Raw genomic sequence first — 14,402 nt, 5'->3', positions numbered from 1 at the left:
GGGGGGGAGGGGGGTGCAAGGAGGAAAGAGGACTTAGCAAGAGTAGAGGAGAAGGGGCAGTGAGGAGGGACGAGGGATTAACGTGGGGCACGCAACAGGGGGCCCAGGGGGCTCAGGCCTTCTCTCCCTTCCCCTCCTGATCTTACATCCTCTTCCACAATCACTTCACCTGCCCCAGGCCGTGCCCTCTGACCTCCCACAGCCACCTGGGACAGGCCACTCTGCCACATTCCTCTCTACCTGGCTGCCAGGGAACTCCAAGGCAGGATGGCCCATGCCAGTCCCCTCTGAGCGCATCTCACGGGACGCCTGTGGTCCAGGCAGGTGAACTGTGCCTCCATGGAGGGGCTCTGGGTGGTAGGAGCTACGAGGGTCCACTCTGGAGGTCAAGGAGTCCTGTGGGGGGCAGGCTGAGGAGGCCATCCTGGAGGACGACGCATGGCCCTGGAACTGCACTTCAAAGCAAAGGAAGCCCCATGGAGCACTAGTGGCTGGCGCCTGTCAGCCCTGTTACTCAGGAAGCTGAGATCCAAGGATCCCAGTTCAAAGCCAGCCTGGTCAGACAAACCTGTGAGAGTCTTATCTCCAGTCAACCACCACAAAGCTGCAAGTAGATCTGTGGCTCAAGTGGTGGAACGCCACCCTTGAAGGATGAAGCAGGGACAGCGGAGCTCAAGCCCCAGGACTGGCACAAACACACATGCACACGCACATAGGCACGCACATATACGCATGGACACGCACACACAAGCACAGGACTAGGCAGGCAGGTGCCTGGGCCCAGCCCTACAGCTCCTGCCCAGGAAGGAAACTTCTAGGCTCTGCCGCATCCCCCTACCCCACCCCTCACAGAGGGTGAGAGCGGCTCCCAAGCCCCACATCCATGAATCCAGAGGGAGGGTGAGGGCATGGCGTCCCCCCCTCCCCAGGAATGCCTGTTGCCCTGGAAATACTGTTTGGGTACAAACACTTCTTCAGAGGATGTCCTGGGGGACACAGAAGGGAGGTGGCTCCTGGAGGCCGGGGGTGTGGGCCCCCATCTGACCCTGGTTCCTAGGGTGGGGTCCCAAGGGCAGGGACACTCATGGGGCCTGGGCTCTGCAGCCCACCTGCCTCCTGCCCTGCACCTCAGTTTCACAGTCTGTGAAATGGATCTTCTTTTTTTCCCTCCTAATGACTCAATGACCCCAGTTTTCCAGCTCCTGTGATTCCTCCTTGGAGAGAGGGGTCTGGGGTTCCTTCTTCTCCACCCCCTACCCCGAGAAGGCCTTCTCCATGGGGTCTGCACAGGGGAGCGGCCGGCAGGGCTGGGGGACAGGCTGAAGGGGCGCAGCCTGGGAGGGGAGGGGAAGGAACTTGGAAATGGTTAGAACATTGACAGCGTTGTGACTCAGTGGGCAGATGGAAGCGATTAGGCGCTGGCAGGGGCGCTGCAGGGCGGAGCCAGCAGCCCAGGCTGGAGGCCGAGACAGGACAGGTGCCATTCCAAGCCACGCGGGCACGGCGCCAGGCTGTGCGCACCACCGAGGCCCTGGGGCCAGGGGCAGGAGCCCCAGGACAGAGGGCCTGTCCTCGAGCAGGACTACCACGACCCAGAAACCCCAGTCCCCACTCCCCCTCCCCAGAAGCTTCCAGAACCTTCCCTGCCCATAATACAAACACCACACCCCAACCCTTCGATCCTGTACCCCTCCTACCCTAGTCTGCTTGGGGCCCTCAAAGGATGTCTCAATTCTCGGGAGAGAACAGCAAAGGGCATGTTATTTTCCAAAGAATTCCCATTTAAAACATTTGTCAAGGAATGCCTTGGTCCAAACCACGCTAAGTTGTTTTGTTGTTTGGTTTTGTTTTTCCCTAAGACAGGGTCTATGTTTTGCCCAGACTGGGAGTGTTACATCTCCCTGGTACATAGGGATTATAGGCATCAACCACCATGCCAAGATTGTCTGTGAAGATGGGGGGCTTGTTAACTTCTTGCCCAGGCTGGCCACAATCTTCTCACTCTCCTGCCTTCTGAGTAGCTGGGATTGCCAGCAGGCGCCACCTCATACTCCGGCTCCATGAGCTCCTCGGTGGCTAAATGCAGGATCAGGGCGTGAGGAGTCCTGAGAGGAGCTTGGAGATGAGGGGAGGAAGAGGGGGTGGAGCTGCAGGGGATTGGGGAAGTGATTGACAGGTGGGTCCTAAGGAGGAGGGGCAGCACTAGGACTCTCTCTCCCAGGACCCAGAGGGTGCTGGTGGCTGCTCTGAGGAGGGGTAGGGAGGGGAAAGCAGAGGAGAGGAGAAAGGAGGGGGTGTCCCAGACATCATGGTGGGGGATCTAGAAGGAGGGATTAACTTCACCTTGGGGGAGGGAGGTGGTGCTGTAAAGAATAGCTCCACAGGAGAAGTGTGGTGGAGCATACCTGTAGTCTCAACGACTCAGGAGGCAGAAATCAGAAGGAGCAGGATTCCAGGCCATGGTCCTTCCTCCAGAGAAAAGTTGGCAAGACCCTATCTCACCTGCTGAGCTGTGTGTGATGGTATGCAACTGTAATCCCAGCTAGGTAGAAGATGTAAGTATGTCATGGTCCAGGGCATCCAGGGCATGAACATGAAACCCTATCTAAAATAAATAAAACTAAAATAACTAAAGCAAAAAGGGCCAAGAGCATGGTTCAAGTAGCAGAAATGCAAGCACAAGGCCCTGAATTCAAATCCAGAAGCATGAAGAAGGAAGAGAAGGAGGAACAGGAGAGGAACAGGAGGAGGAGGAGGAGGAGGAGGAGGAGGAGGAGGAGGAGGAGGAGGAGAAGAGAAGAAGAAGAAGAAGAAGAAGAAGAAGAAGAAGAAGAAGAAGAAGAAGAAGAGAGGAGGAGGAGGAGGAGGAGGAGAGGAGGAGGAGGAGGAGGAGGAGGGAGGAGGAGGAGGAGGAGGAGGAGGAAAGAGGAGGAGGAGGAGGAGGAGGAGGAGGAGGAGAAAGGAATGTGAATAATGAATAAATTGAAAAATAAATCATTAGTATCATGGTCAATTGGTGATTTTTTTTTGGGGGGGGGTCGGTTGTGGGGCTTGAACTACGGCCAATGTCTCTGAGCTCTTCAGCTCAAGGCTAGCACTCTACCACTTGAGCCACAGTGCACTTCTGGCTTTCTGATGGTTCATTCGAGATAAAGAGTCTCATGGACTTTCTGTCCCAGGCTGGGCTTTGAACCTCAATCCTCAGATCTCAGCCTCCTGAGTAGCTAGGCGTGAGCACCGGTGCCCAGCAGATAAAACTCTTAAAAGAAACTGTGAGGGGCTGGGGATAAGCCTAGTGGCAAGAGTGCCTGCCTCGGATACACGAGGCCCTAGGTTCGATTCCCCAGCACCACATATACAGAAAACGGCCAGAAGCGGCGCTGTGGCTCAAGTGGCAGAGTGCTAGCCTTGAGCGGGAAGAAGCCAGGGACAGTGCTCAGGCCCTGAGTCCAAGGCCCAGGACTGGCCAAAAAAAAAAAAAAAAAAAAAAAGAAACTGTGAGGGTAAATCACGTCCTTATGCTCATCAAAGACTTGAGATACAATGTACCAAAAGTACAGTCAAGTAAGAGATAGATAGAGTATTAGATGCAATCAAGAAAATGAAAAGACAAACTACAGAATGAAAGAAGATATTTGCAAGTCTACTTTTCAATGACTTAAAGGTATAAAAGAGACAGAGATGTGGGCAGGCACTGGAGACTCACGCCTGTCACCCTAGCTACTCAGGAGGCTGAGATCTGAGGATCATGGTTTGAAGCCTGCTTAGGCAGGAAAGTCCAAGAAGTCTCTTATCTCCAATAAACCAGAAAAAAAAGCCAAAAGTGGAGCTGTAGCTCAAGTGAGAAAGTGAGGCCCTGAGTTCAAGCCTTGCTATTGGCACACACACACACAAAAAAAAAAAAAAAAAAGAAAAGAAAAAAAGAAAGGGAGAGTCAGGGTGAGTCCTCCACATGGGATGGAGAGAGGAACCCCCCCCCCCAGAGTGGTGCCCAAGAGATTTGGGGTGGCAGAGGGCGGGAAGAGGCAAGGACACTGGTCCCCAGCGCAGCATGCGTTCTCTGGGAACTTGCTTCCAAATTCCCTGAATTCTCCCCACATTCATCTTCCAACAAGTCCTGGAAACCCACACGGGCGGAGGTCGGGCTGGGCGCCAGTGGGGGCGGCCCTCTGCAAGGCGACAGGGAGGGGGTGACTAGCGTCCCCACCAGGCTGGGTCCCTGGGAAGGTCGGGGAGGAGGGGGACTCGAGCTGGGGCCAAGCCTGTGCAGGGCAGGGACCGAGGGCAAGAAGGTCCTGCAGGCTGAAATCTGGGTTCCCAGACATAGCAGTGCAAGGTGTCAGGGCCTGAATCACCCCAGCTGGGGCCAGGCCCTGCCCTGGGGTCAGCACAGCATCACTGAGAAGAGACCTGACTGGGTTGGACCCGCCCAGCGGGAGGGTGGGGGACAAGATGTCACAGAATGGACTCTGGCATGCTGTGCACCCCCATTCACAAAATGACTCCTGATGGCCAGAGACAGGGCGCTGTCTGCAGGGCTGGGAGGTCATAGTCACGGGGTTACTTGTAGCTCCAGCCAAGCTGTTGGGGGGCTGGGGGTTCCCACAGGGGTTGACTTCTTTAAACTCTTATTAATGGGGTGGAAAGAGAGAGCCTGCCAGAGCCCAGGGCGAGGAACTGACCTCCATGGAGTCAGGAGCTGCCCAAGCTGCAGGCGGATTGGAGGATGGTCCCTAGGGCTCTATGGGCCCCCTCTTCAGGAAGGAGTCCTGTCTGGACTCCTGTGTTACCCTGGGCCCCACATTCCATCCAGGTCCACACCTGTGCAGGGGCCTGCCCTGGTGAGAACCTCGCAGGTACACGCTTTGCACATGGTGATGGCAAGCTTCCCCCCCTCCAGCCAGGGGGCCCCAACTGGGGTGCAGTCTTGACTTCTCCCCAGCAAGTGGGAGAGGTCTTTTCTGAGCAAGGACTTAGCCCCCCAAATCAGACAAAATCCATGCACAAGAAAATACCCCCCCCCCCCCCACCGCCACGCCGACAGGTCCCATCCTGTCCCTGAAATCCAGGGCAGCTGGCAGCCCTGGCCCAGTCCTGAGACGACGGGTCTGTGCAGACCTCCGAGCCCCGGAATCGGGGGGTCATGGGCAGAGGAGGCAGCTGTGATGGGAGGCAGCTGGGGTGGGGGGGTCCAGTCTGGGGCCTTCCCCTGAGAACACCCCCGCCCCCCAGCTCCCAGCTGCAGCCTCCTGGCTGCCAGAGACGACACAGACATGGAAGGCCGGGGCCGGAGCTGAGGCCGGGGCTGGCCTGGGGCTGGCAGCAGCTGCGGCTGGGCCCCGGCTGAGTCCGGAGCCAGAGGCAGGAGCCGGGCCAGCAGTGAGCTCCGGGCGATGGCATTGTGTCTCTGGGGAGCCGGGCCCCATGGCCCAGGACATTCCAAACTCTTCAGGGTGAGAGGCTAGCCAGGCTGGGCCATGGCCAGCCCCCCTTCCCCACCCCTCGGCATGGGGGATGCGCTTCCCTCGGGGATGGGGATGGTCCAGCTCATGATGCTGGGAAAGCTGCCTGTGAAGTCGCCCAGAGACCTGGGGGTGGCCACCATGGCCTCTGTCCCCCAGCCCGGCCATGCATGCAGGACAGAGGGGACCCTAGCAGCATGTGGACCAGCGCTGCTTACAAACCATCCCGGCCACCAGGCGTCTCCCTACTCCCGGGGACGCCAGGCCAGGCCGGCTTCTCCCCACTAGATATGAAACTGGGGACCCTGTATGGGATTTTTGCTCGAAGCAATGCAATTACTAAACTTGTGCGCAGGAGTCATGCGTCACACTTCACTGGAATTGCAGGGCCCCCAGGACCCCTGAGGGAACCTTAATTCCTCAGTGAGGAGAGAGAGGAGACCTGGCAGCACAGACAAGCACATTCAACACCTTCATACCACTGACAAGACACTAAAGATTGAAATTAAACCAAAAGGGCTTATCATATCCTAGAGCAAGGTGATGTCCATGGGAGCACACGGCAAGCCGCCAGTGCCCAGTGCTTAAGGGCTGGGGTGGGAGAAATTCTGGTTGCTTCCTGGAGGAAGCGTCCTTCTCAAGCCCAGCATCCTCTCTGAACCAGCTCTCTGCAGAGGCAGCAACAGATGAACAACAGGCAAATTGCACAGAAGACCTGGGGTGGGGGAAGGGGGGCGGGAGGCTACTGCTGCCTGAGTGGCCTGAAGGACCACCTCTCCTCCCCACACCACAGCTCCTACCCACCACACAGTGTGGCTCCAGCCAGCCCCAGTGCTCAGGGGGCAGAGCACAGAGGACCACTCAGGGCTGCCCACACGCTGGCCACCACCCCAGAGACCTCCAAGTCCTTGTGGGGTGCTCAGTCTTTCCTTCTGCATCTGTCCTGCCCTGTGTGTCCATCCAGGGCTCTGGTCCCCCCACTTCCCAGGGCAGCCATCTGGGGGAGAGGAGCCTGCCTGTGGGGGGCAGGGCTGACCCTGCCTGAGCCCAGGGAATCCCGGCTCTGCTTGAACAAAGAGTCCATGCTCTGGCTGGCCCAGGTCAAGCTGACCGGCGAGGGCGGAACTGGCCACCGGCCTCCTGTGAGGAGCTGACTTGCAAGGCTCCACCCAGCGGGTCCCAGAAGCCAGGGCTTGAATGCATTCCCGGTGCAGGGGCTGGGGGCTGGGAGTGGAGGCCGCGGGCATGGGGAAGGTGAGGCCTAAGATTGAGGAGCTGCTCAATTCAGGGAAACTGGAAAGCAGGCGCTGCCCTGGAGAAGGATCCAGGAGCCTTTGCTTAGGGCAGAGGAGATGGAGAGATGAGGTAGGAGGACCACAGGGCAGGGCCTGCTGCACACACACAGCCCATAAAGAGGGGTGCTGGAACCAGGCATGGCACCTCATGCCTGTAATCCTAGCCACTCAGGAGGCTAAGATCTGAGGATCACCACCGCTCAAAGCCATCAGGGGCAGGAAAAGTTCACAAGACTTCTTATCTCCAATGAACCATCAAAAAGCCGGAAGTGGGGATGGGAATGTGGCTTAGCGGTAGAGTGCTTGCCTTGCATGCATGAAGCCCTGGGTTCGATTCCTCAGCACCACATACACAGGGGAAAAAAAAAAGCCAGAAGAGACGCTGTGGCTCACATGGTAGAGCACTAGCTGTGAGCAAAAGAAGCTCAAGAACAGTGCTCAGGCCCAGAGTTCAAGCCTGAGGGGCAGCCAAAAAAAAAAAAAAAAAAAAAGAGGGGCTGTGGGTATGCAGGGAGCAGAGGAGATCAGGGCTGTCTTCTGCCCAGCCAGGTTTTGCAGGAAGTGCAGAATCCAGGTCAGGGGCCATTTTCACCTTGTAGAAACCACAGACATCTGGGAGGGATGGGCGCCGGCGCCACCCGTGACGTCAATGGGGGCTTTGCTTTTGTGTCTGTGGTTTTGACAGAAGGAGGCCAGGCTGGGGAGGCTGAGCTGGGAGAGCAGGAGAGGAAACCGAGGCCAAGTCCACCCGCCCCTCGGATCTGTCACCCTCCACGAACCCCCAGCGCATGGCAGGGGCATGCCTGTCATCCTGGCTGCTCAGAAGGCTGAGATCCAAGGTTCAAAGCCATCCCGGTGCAGGAAAGTCTGGGCGACTTTTATCTCCAACAAACCACCAAAAAGCCAGAAGTGGCTCAAGTGGCAGAGCACCACCAGCCTTGAGCAAAAGGACTCAGGGACAGCGCCCAGGCCCCGAGTTCAAGCCCCAGGACCAGCACACACACACACACATGCACGCGCATAGCCTCATCCCATGTGAGGTAGAAGGTCTGCTCCGGGGAAAAGCTTAGACTAATGGAGGTGGTACCACAGCCAAGCGGGACGGATGATGTGACCAAGGTTTGCTGAGACCAGCATGGACAGCATCCCCTCCCCTCCCTCTGTCCACCTCCCCTCCCCCCTTCACTCTCGCCCCCTCCCACCTCCAGCCACCTCCAAATACGGAGAATCTCAGGCAGGGAAACTGAGGCCTGGACAGGACAGACGTGCTCCATTCACCCTGAGCCCAGTTCCCCACCCGTCCACACTTCCGTGACCTCCACGGTGAGGGCTGAATCCTGGGTGCTATCAGCCAGGGTGGTGGGGATGCTCCTGAGCCCCCTGGATGCCCTCTGCTACCTGCACTCCTTCAACATGGCCCCCCTGTGCCCCAGCCCCACTACCTGTTAGTAACAGTGCCCTACTTGTCCCAGAGTTGCTCCTTACCCCACTGAGACCTTCCCTGTGGGAAGAAGCTTCTAGATTCAGCTGGTGAGCAGAGCCTGTGGGTGCTCACAGCGGGTCAGGGTTGAGTACAGCGGCCTCAGCCTCACCTGGACACCCGTTAGGAAGGAAGTGACCATCAGGCTGGACCGGAGCCTCGGCCTGGGACCCCACGACTGCTCATTTCAGTGGCCTCTGAGGGAGCCCGGTGATGTTCAAGTTCAAGAACCACCGACTCTTGGAGTGCAGGCATCTCTAGCTACTCAGGAGGCTGAGATCCGGGGGCCACTCAGAGCAACAGGTAGGAGAATCACAGTCGAGATCTGCCCCAGGGGGAAATGGGAGAGAACCTGTCCAGCAAACACGAGGCCCTGAGTTCAAACCTTGGCACCCACAAAACAAGAAGTAGGAAGGGTGTGGGGCTTCACCTCAGACCCTCGGTGTCCATTGTGAGATAAACTCACCTGGCCTCACCCGCAGGCCATGCCACCCAGCAGCAGAGGCCAGGCACAGCAGGGCACATGGGCGGCCCCCACAAGGAGCCAGGGGTGGGGAGAGTTAGGTGAGACTTATTCTGGTGGTGACTGGGTTGGGTGGGGGTCGGGAGCCCTAGGAGGGAAACTGAGCCTCTGGCCTTGGATGCCAGGGTGGCTGCCCATGGCCCTCGGCTCCTACAGGAATCCCCTTGACAAAGCCCTGGCCAGGGTAGGAAGGTCACTGGGGTGGGAAGGTCATTGGGATCGGAAGGTCAGTGGGGTCTGCCCTGCCAGCAGGAGCCACCAGGAACCCTTGGGGGCCAATTCCACCCAAGACCCAGAGTTAAGTTTCTGCTCTACACAAAGAGAAAAGCACACCTTACCCCACCATTACAGTGGCTCACACCTGTCGTCCCAGCTACCTAGGAGGCTAAGGTCTGAGGATCCTGGTTCAAAGCCAGCCCAGGCAGGAAAAGTCCATGAGATTCTTATCTCCAATGACCCAGCTGAATGACAGAAGTGGAGCTGTGGCTCAAGTGGTAGAGTGTCAGCCTTGAGCAGAAAAAGCTAAGGAACAGTGCCCAGGCCCTGAGTTCAAGTCCCAAGGCCAAAAGAGAGGCAGGGAGGAAGGGAGGGAGGGAAGGAGGGAGGGAGGGAGGGAGGGAGGGAGGGAGGGAGGGAGGGAGGGAGGGAGGGAGGGTACAGCTCTGATATCAAGAGCCCCCTCTTAGAAGATCTGAGAAGTCCTGCAATGCAGGAGAGATGCCCTCTGAAACTTTTTCCTCCCCCAAAACAACAGACCATGCATGAGGCATCATTTGGGAAACATGGCTCAGATATAAAGGGGATCCTTCTAGAGTTACAGGGAGGAGAAGCAAAGTCAGAAGAGCACCTCAAGTTACAGAGGCCCCCGGGCAGGACCAGCATGGTAGTGTATGTCTATAATCCCAGCTATTCGGGAAACACAGGAGGGCGGATCACCCTCCAAAGCCAGCCTAGGGAAAAAGTCAGCGAGAAGCTGTCTCAACAAGCAAGCCGGGCATGGTGGTGCACACCTGGGCTTCTAGGGTGAGACCTCCATCTCTGCCGCCACAAAGCACAGCACATCACAGGCTCAGAGCAGGGACCAGAGTCGACTGCTAAACGGGAGGCTGGCGACTCCTGGAGAAAGCCACACATGGATGGGTGCCCTGGGCCAGGTTTGGGGGTGACAGGTGTCTCCTGGCCACCTGCCCCACCTGTGACCTTGGAGGCTTATGTCCCCTGCGGGGCAGAGGGGAGAAAAGTTCCACCTCAGGCCCCTCCTCTCCCCCCCCCGCCCCCAACACACACACACTTGGGCTCTTGGCTGCCGTGGGAAGCGGGACAATAGTGGGAAATATTTGCCTCCAAACAGCCGAGCTGCCTCAGGAACTGCCCGGCCCTGACCAGGAAAGCCAAGTCCAGCGCCTCCACCCAGACCAGGGTTGGAGCCGCCCAGCAGGCAGTCTCCCGGGCAAAGGTGGCCACAGGCACTGTGGGTACGAAGGGACCAGAGCTGGTCATCCTGGGTAATTCAGAAAGGGATGTCCAGCCAGGGTGTGGTGGCTCATGCCTGCAATCCCTGCTACTCAGGAAGTGGAGACAGGGGGATTGTGGGTTCCCAGCCGCTGGGCAAAGCCATGGAGACCCTATCTCAAACACAAAGTGTAAACAAGAGGACTAGGGTGTAACTCAAGTGCACCAGGCTCTGGGTTTGACCCGAGTACCCCCATAAAATGGTGTGCGCCAGTGGGTGTCTGTCCCCACACTCAAAGCCAGATTGTCACAGCTGTGACGCCGGGTGAATCCAGCTTGGAGATAATAAAAGACTTGGACTTGATTTCCAAAATGTATTAATTCATTCAACAAACATCCTCAGCTCTGGGCTCCAAACGATGACGGGAGATTGGCGCAAGCCCCGCCCTGTGTTGAGGGCCGACCCAGACATGCAGCCATGGTGCTGCCAACCTTCTGTGGGAGACGGCGCCCAGTGGGGGGCCGGACTGGGCAGGGGGCTGCACCACCCCACCCTCCGCAGACACAGGACACAGCGTTTATGACACTAGAGGACACAGTAGCTCACACCTGGAATCCTGGCTACTCGGGAGGCTGAGACCAGACAATCATAGTTCAAGGCCAGCCAGGGCAGGAAAGTCTAAGAGACTCTTATTTTCAATGAACCACCAAAAAGCTGCCAAGTGGAGCTGTGGCTCAAGTGGTAGAGCACCAGCCTCCAGTGAAAAAAGCTCAGGGACAGCGCCCAGGCCCTGAATTCAAGTCCTAGTACAGGCAGACCTGCACTGCACACCAAAAATAAAAAATTTTAAAAACCACCAGTCACTGTTCCCATGTTTGATTAAAGAAGACCACCAACAGCCCACCCACCAGTGGCACCCCCCCACCAGTGGCCCCACCCCTTCCCCTGCCCCTCCAGCATCCTCTTGGGTTTGGCCCTGGCCAGCCTTCACCTAACCAATCCTAATGGACTCCTGCTTCCCTGGACAGACCCAGCTGCAGGTGATGGCCGCCCCCAGGTGACCCCTAGGCCCTGCCGACTTCCTCTTCCCACAGGGAGAAGTGGAGGGGAAGCACGAGTGACCCCAGGGTCCCCGTAGGCCTTGGCCAGCTGCCCCCGCCTTCTTGTGAGTTGGGGACATGGAGATGGGGGCAACTGAGGTCAGCACTGCAGGCCCGGCCTGTCGGAGGCCCTCACGCCCACCCAGCCGGCTGCCCGCCAGGTTTGGGGGGAGGGGCGTGGCTCCCCGCCTTGACTGTGGACTGAAGTGCCAATGAATCTGAACCACGTGGAGTCTGAGCCTGGGAGGAGAATGTCTCCCCCCCATACCCCTGCCCAGACAGCACAAAAATAGCCCCGCTCTGACCCACAGGCCTGGACACAGGCAGCTGTGGCCTCTTTCCCTGGATCTGGGTTGTGCAACTGTCCCCTGGCTGTTCCGTGGCCTGTTTGTCGACTGGCCTAGTTTGTCTAGGAGCATTCGCTGGCCCCAGCTTGGCTTGGAAAGGGGAGTGAGGCAAGGAGCCCCCCACAATATAAAACAAATGCTACCATGACTTCATGGCCTCCAGAGGGCTCATGGGTTCAGGTAGGGGACTCTGTGGCTCTGGGCATGCCCTAGATGGGAGGGGTCCACGACCTGCGCCCCCTCCTGGGTGGCTCCAAGACCTGTAGCAGGAACTGCTTCAGAGGATGGTCCTGTCCCCCCACCCCCACCCCACCCTAGCACTAGTGACTCAAGCCTGGAATCCCAGCGACTCAATTCAAAGCCAGCATGAGGAAGGAGAGGCTATGAGATTCCTACCTCCCATGATCCACCCAAAAGCCAGCAGTGGAGCTGTGGCTCAAATGGGACAGCACCAGCCTGAAAGGAACCAGAGAAAGGAACTGCGGCAAATCCCAGGCCACTGAATCACCTCAGGCCTCTGCCTTCAGGACCTGGAAATGGGGTGATACTGGCTATGGCTCATCCCCCAGGGGATGCATTCACCCAATAAAACCCTCAGGGAGACCTGACCCATAGACAGGGCTCAACAATTGTTCCCCCTCATTATTTTTTATGTGTCTGTCTCCATCTTGTGTGTCTGTTGAGTCATATTTTCTGTGGGGACAGACGGGCGGCTTGCGCCCTGAGCCTGCAGCTCCAAGGCCCCCCGGGGCGGAGGTCATGAAGACTCCTTCCAGCTGGGGCCAGCGATACTGGGATAAGCTGGACCCCAGGGTGGAGGCTGGCCCGGCTCGGAGGATACACCCCAGCCGGCGGGTGCTGTGGCAGGCAGGCTGGGGTTCTCCTTGCCAAGGTTCCAGCGCCCTTCTCCCCCATCTCCCTCCTCCCTCCTATCCCCCATTCTGCAGGCCAGGTATAGGTGCCCGGCCTGACCACATCACCTAGGGGACCTGCTCACAGGTCACAGCCCAGAATCCTCCAGTCCGACCCTCCCAGGAGGATTTCTTTGTAAAGCCTGAGGCCCACCAGGGACCTGCCTCTGACCCGGCCTGCTTGGAGTCCCCCAGTGATGGGGAGCTCACTCCATACAGATCCCCAGGAGCCTCTGCCTGACAGGCCTCCCCTCCCTTGGGAGCAGAGCCTGCCACCAGCACCAGCAGGCAGCTCCTGGCAGTCCCTGGGCCTTGAGTGGTATTCGTTGTAGGGGGTTGTTTGTTTTTTTTGTACCCATCCTGGAGCTTGAACTCAGGGCCTGGGCACTGGTCCCCAAGCTATTGTGCTCAAGGCTGGTGCTCTACCATTTGAACCACAGCTCCACTTCTGGCTTTTTGCTGGCCAATTGGAGATCAGACTCCCAAAGACGGCTGCTTTGAGCCACGATCCTCAGGTCTCAGCCTCCTGCACAGCTAGGATGACAGGCGTGGGCACCGGCGCCCCCTAGAGTGGCCTCACCCCATCTCTCCTTTTCCCCTCCTGGGATCCCTCAGGAAATATGCTTGCCTGCCAAGCACAGCCTGTCCCCAACCACTGGTGACTCCCTGACAGAGCCCCAAGCACCCCAAGAAGAGGGCGTGCGAAGGGCCATCCAGGGGACCCCAGGGGCTCTTTGAAGTGGGGCCAGGCAGCTGCGGGCGGGCTGGTGGGGAGTGGTAGTTGTCACCACTTGAGGGGAGGGACATGTGTCCCGTGCATGTCCAACCATTCCCCAGGCAGCCCAGGGGAAGTCCTGAGGACAGTGTGGTCCAGAGAGTCAGGGCACACTCTCTGTCCCCCCTCCCCGCTCCCGCCCTGGGCAGAGACCCCAGGCAGCGCCAGCTCATGTCCTAGCTGGACACAGGCTCCAGCCGTCCAGATGTGGGGCCAGCATTCCGCCGTGGAGACAGGGCCCAGATGGGCCGCGTTAACCCAGGCCCGGCTCCTCAGGTCCAGATGCTCTGTGTTTAGCCGGCGGCCAGGCAGCTTTGCTCTCCAGATGTGGGCCCGGGCAGGGGGTGGAACACAGCAGATGTGTGCAGCATGACCAGAAATGGCTGCAGGGCCCAGCTGTCACATCCAGGGCCCAGGCCAGCAGCTCTCTGCTCTACTCAGACTCGGGAACACCCCTAGTCCCAGCTCATGTCCCCTGGGCAGAATAGTTCAAGGTGTGCAACCATTTGGGACCCCAGTAGGAACAATTATAGGAGCAGGGGTGAGTCCAGATGTGGGTTCTCATCCAGAAGGCCTGGGGGGGAGGGGGGTCTCTCAAGCCACAGGCAGCCTCCACCTGCTCAGCCTCAACAGGAAATGCAGGGGCATCCCAGCCAGGTGGAGGGAGCCCCCCTACCCCCAATTCCTAGGGCCTGGCCTCCCATCTCTCAGGCATAGTGGTGGCCCAGTGAGGAACCCACCTAATGGGCCCTACAGCAGTCCCTTCTCACAATCCACAGGGCCCCCACTTCTCAGCTCTCCTCAGTATCCAGAGCTGCCTCACCAGCCATCCTCACTCTCCCTAAACGTGAACTAGAGGTGAACAGAGATGAGGAGCCAGGCTTCCATCTTTGCCCCCAGCTCTCTCTGGACTCAGATAGAAGGGCAGAGGACAGAGGTCAAGCCCACCCAGAAGGCCTGGTATCCACATAGGCCATAGGAGAGGGGGAGCAGGAGAAGGTCCCCTAAAAGGTGTGGGGTGTCCTCCTGGCTCTCGGGGCCCATCCTGCAGCCCGG

Source organism: Perognathus longimembris, chromosome 1, assembly GCF_023159225.1.
Source record: "Perognathus longimembris pacificus isolate PPM17 chromosome 1, ASM2315922v1, whole genome shotgun sequence".
Lineage (NCBI taxonomy): Eukaryota > Metazoa > Chordata > Mammalia > Rodentia > Heteromyidae > Perognathus > Perognathus longimembris.
Note: the sequence above shows the minus strand (reverse complement) of the source record.